General features: G+C 38.9%; 1 pseudogene; it reads left to right on the forward strand.

Annotated features, from left to right (window-relative positions):
- The first annotated feature begins 314 nt into the window (after positions 1-314).
- Positions 315-572, forward strand: LOC133048177 (calmodulin-binding transcription activator 1-like; annotated as a pseudogene).
- The last annotated feature ends 3,823 nt before the right edge of the window (positions 573-4,395 follow it).

Below are 4,395 nucleotides of genomic sequence, written 5' to 3' on the forward strand. Positions count from 1 at the left end.
CCCAGGTCTCCCGCATTGCAGGCAGATTCTTTACCATCTGAGCCACCAGGGAAGCCCTCTCATAAGGGGTACTGGTTATATTGCAATAGGGCACGTGCAAAAGATCACATTTTACCTTAATCACCTCTTTAAAGACCCTATCTGCAAATACCTTCACATTCTGAGGGGTTGGGGGTTAGGATTTTAACACATGAATTTGAGGAGACAGCTTGGTCCACAATAGGGCCTTTGCCACTCACCTCGAGAGGCAGAATTGTGGACGGTGGGTGTGACAAGAAGCGCATACTCAAGGTCCTACGACAAGGAGCAGAAGGATGTAGCATGAGGAGGGGAAACAACTGCCGAAAACAAGCTCGAAAAGCATTTACCCAAGTGTATTCTGCAGAATTAGCACCTACTGTGTACTCAACACCGTGCCACCAATAGAAGTTAATCATGGGAATAGCAATAGTAGTCACGTAAAAATCTTTTTACTGATAAAGCTGCTTGAATGTCTGCCAAAATGCTCAAGTTTACCCAGAGAGATGCACTTTTGGAACATTAATGAGACCATGATGCAGCCGTCCTTTTGAATTTCTTTTGAATATTGTTATGACCCTTCACCTCTGATCTCCTGCCCTGCATCACCTGGCATAACCATTTCATTTTTTAATTCAATTTCATTTTTTGATTTTGGTGCACAGGCTTTTGCATTTCATCTCTCAAAGTGTAACATGCTGATTTCTTCAAGTAGAGATACACCTTTGAGTGAAAAATTTGCAAAATGCTCTCTTCGTTGTGTGTATTAAAATCTATTTCAGTTTTAAAAATGGAAAAAAAGTTTAAAACTAGACAGATTTATTTCTCCATCCCTTTCGATCTGGGTAGGTGCTGCTACAGCTTTGACCAGTGGATTATGACAGAAGTTCTGATTTCAGGCGTGGCCCTGATCTAACCTGACTGTGTGCTTAAATGCAATATTACTATGCAGTAAAAAGGGTTGAACTACTGGGACCTCCCTGGCAGTTCAGTGGCTGAGGCTCCACTTCGTTCCTCTGCTGGAGCTGTGGGTTCAATCCCTGGTCGGGGAAATTAGGATTCCCACAGGCCACAGCCTGGCCAAAAAGACTTTTTGAAAAAGGGGTGGGGGGGGGGGGTGTTGAACAGGTAGACTTAACTCTGATAAACTTCAAAATCAGTATGTTGAAAGAAACCAGAAACAAAAGAACACATACTTTATGATTTGGTTTATGTGAAGTTCAAGAACAAGCTAAAGTAATTTAATGTGATAGAAATTAGAACAGCGATTCCCTCTGTTTGGGGGAGAATGATTTGACTAGAAGGCCTCAGTGAAGGAAATATGATGATGGTGATGGGATTATCTGTAGCTTGGTTGCTTGCATAAGTAAAGATATTTATTAAGACTTTTTGATTTATATGCTAAGATCTGTAAACTTCACTGTTTGTATTAGTTTCCTACTCTGCTGCAAGGAATTGTTACCAGCTTACTGGCTTAAGACAAACAGACTTACTATTTTATCATTCTGGCCATCAGAAGTCCAAACTAGGTATCACTGATACCTGATTTTAAATCAATGTGTTGGCAGGGTTTCTTCCTTCTGGACCTCTCAGGGAGAATCCATTTCTTGTCTTCTCCAGCTGCTAGAGGCTGCCCACATTCCTTGGTTTATGCTTGCCTTTTGTCTCCAAAGCCAGCAATAGCCATTCAAGGCTTCCTCACACTGCATAGCTCTGACACTGCCTCCCTCTTCCACATCTGAACCATTGTGATGACTTTGGCTACCTCCAGATGATACAAGATAATTTCCTTACCCTAAAGTCAGCTTATTAGCATTCTTAATCCCATCCATGACCTTGATTCCCCTTGTCAAGTAGCATTCATAGATTCCAGGGATTAGGGCATGGACATTTTTAGGGGGACATCATCTTGCCTACCACACTTTATAGAAAATTTACTTCAATAAAAACTGATTTTGTAAAAGCTACTGAAGGCCTATTATATGCTAGTCACTCTTTCAGGTACTTAGATATGTATCTAGTTACATATTTATTTATTTTTGTCTGTCTCCCCTACTGGAATCTGAGCTTCTTGAAGTCAAAAAGGATTTTCTGGTTTATTGTGATTAGAATAGTATCTAGCACATAGTAGGGATTCAGTAAAAATTTGTTGAGTGAATGAATGTGAACTCGATGATACCTATTTTTGCTGATTTTATTGATATTGTTGATTGATTTACTGGCAGAGCATTACATAGACAAAATCACAGAAATTAAGTTTGCAAACCTCATTAAATATGTTGTTTTCAATCTCTAAATGTCAGTATTATAATAGAACACCACCATCACCTTACAGAACTGCCTAGTCCTAGTGATAGGAAAAAGGGACAGAGTTATTCTTTGAAGGAGTCAGTCTCTATTTCAGAAAATAGAATTTGCTCAGAAAATAATTTAGTTCAGGAGAAATACTCAAGGATTTATTTCCTAATATATATTTTGGTTATTTATGTTGTTATTCCTTATGAAGCTGAAATATATTATTTCAAACTAAAACATACGCTGTTTGAAATGTCACCAAAGAGAATATAGTTCTCTTTTATTAAGTATTTTTCTAAGAGTTTGTAAAAAATCACACCAGAAAACACTGTTTTCTGCTATCATTTCTAATATTTTTAAACAATTGAAAGATCAGTCTTCAGAACTTCATATGTTCAAATATGAACACATGAAGTCTTTGAAAAATAAACTAAAGATGCTGCATTTGACTATACATGGAGGAGAATAAGTGTTTCTCCTTTCTGCTTCCCCACCAAGTTATTAGTGTTCCCTTAGGAAATAAACACAATAGGCAAATTTACCAACAGTCTCTGAACCTCCCCCTTACTCTGGTTTGTATTTCCAATACTACTGCTAAAACTCTGAGTCTTTATAACACTGTCCATAAGAGAATAAATAATTCATTTCGTTGAATAGACAGAACAATTTTGATTACATCTGTTATAGAGCGATTCTAATAGAATTAGCACACATATACTGCAATGATCTATTTACTTCCAAAGATCTACTGATCCAAGATATCTTATTTCTATTTTATTTATTTAATTTTTAAAATTGAAGTACAGTGGGTTTAGAATATTTTATTATTTGCATATGTACACCATAATGATTCAACAGTTTTGCAGATTATACTCCATTATAAGTTCTTACAAGATAACAGCTATAAATCCCTGTGCTATATAATATATCCTTGTCACTTATCTATTTTATACATAGACATTTGTATCTCTTGATCCCCATACCCCTAATTTGCCCCTCCACCCTTCTAACTCCCCCTTGATAACCACAAGTTTGTTTGCTGTATCTGAGACTTTCTGTTTTGCTTATACATTTGTGTTATTTTTTAGATTCCACATATAACAGGAGCAGTGAGTGGTGGCTGGGTGGCACTAGAGCGGAGATAGCCCACGTCCAAAGTCAGGAGCGGTGGCCGTGAGGAGATACCCCACATCCAAGGTAAGGAGCAGCAGCTGCACTTTGCTGGAGCAGCCGTGAAGAGATACCCAATGTCCAAAGTAAGAGAAACCCCAATAAGACGGTAGGTGATGAGAGAGGACATCAGAGGGCAGACAGACTGAAACCACAATCACAGAAAACTAGCCAATCTGATCAAGTGGGCCACAGCCTTGTCTGACTCAGTGAAACTAAGCCATGCCATGTAGGGCCACCCAAGATTGTCAGGTCATGGTGGAGAAGTCTGACAGAATGTGGTCCACTGGAGAAGGGAATGGAAAACCACTTCAGTATTCTTGTCTTGAGAACCCCATGAACAGTATGAAAAGACAAAAAGATAGGACACTGAAAGATGAACTGCCCAGATTGGTAGGTGCCCAATATGCTATTGGAGATCAGTGGAGAAATAACTCCAGAAAGAATGAAGGGACGGAGCCAAAGCAAAAACAACACCCAGTTGAGGATGTGACTGGTGATAGAAGCAAGGTTTGATGCTGTAAAGAGCAGTATTGCCTAGGAACCTGGAATGTTAGGTCCGTGAATCAAGGCAAATTGGAAGTGGTCAAACAGGAGATGGCAAGAGTGAACATCAGCATTTTAGGAATCAGTGAACTAAAATGGACTGGAATGGGTGAATTTAACTCAGATGACCATTATATCTACTACCGTGGGCAGGAATCCCTTAGAAGAAATGGAGTAGCCATCATGGTCAATAAAAGAGTCTGAAATGCAGTACTTGGATGCAATCTCAAAAACGACAGAATGATCTCTGTTCTTTTCTAAGGCAAACCATTCAATATCACGGTAATCCAAGTCTATGCCCCGACCAGTAACACTAAAGAAGCTGAAGTTGAACAGTTCTATGAAGACCTACAAGACCTTTTAGAA

The sequence above is a fragment of the Dama dama genome, chromosome 28, assembly GCF_033118175.1.
Source record: "Dama dama isolate Ldn47 chromosome 28, ASM3311817v1, whole genome shotgun sequence".
Taxonomy (NCBI): Eukaryota; Metazoa; Chordata; class Mammalia; order Artiodactyla; family Cervidae; genus Dama; species Dama dama.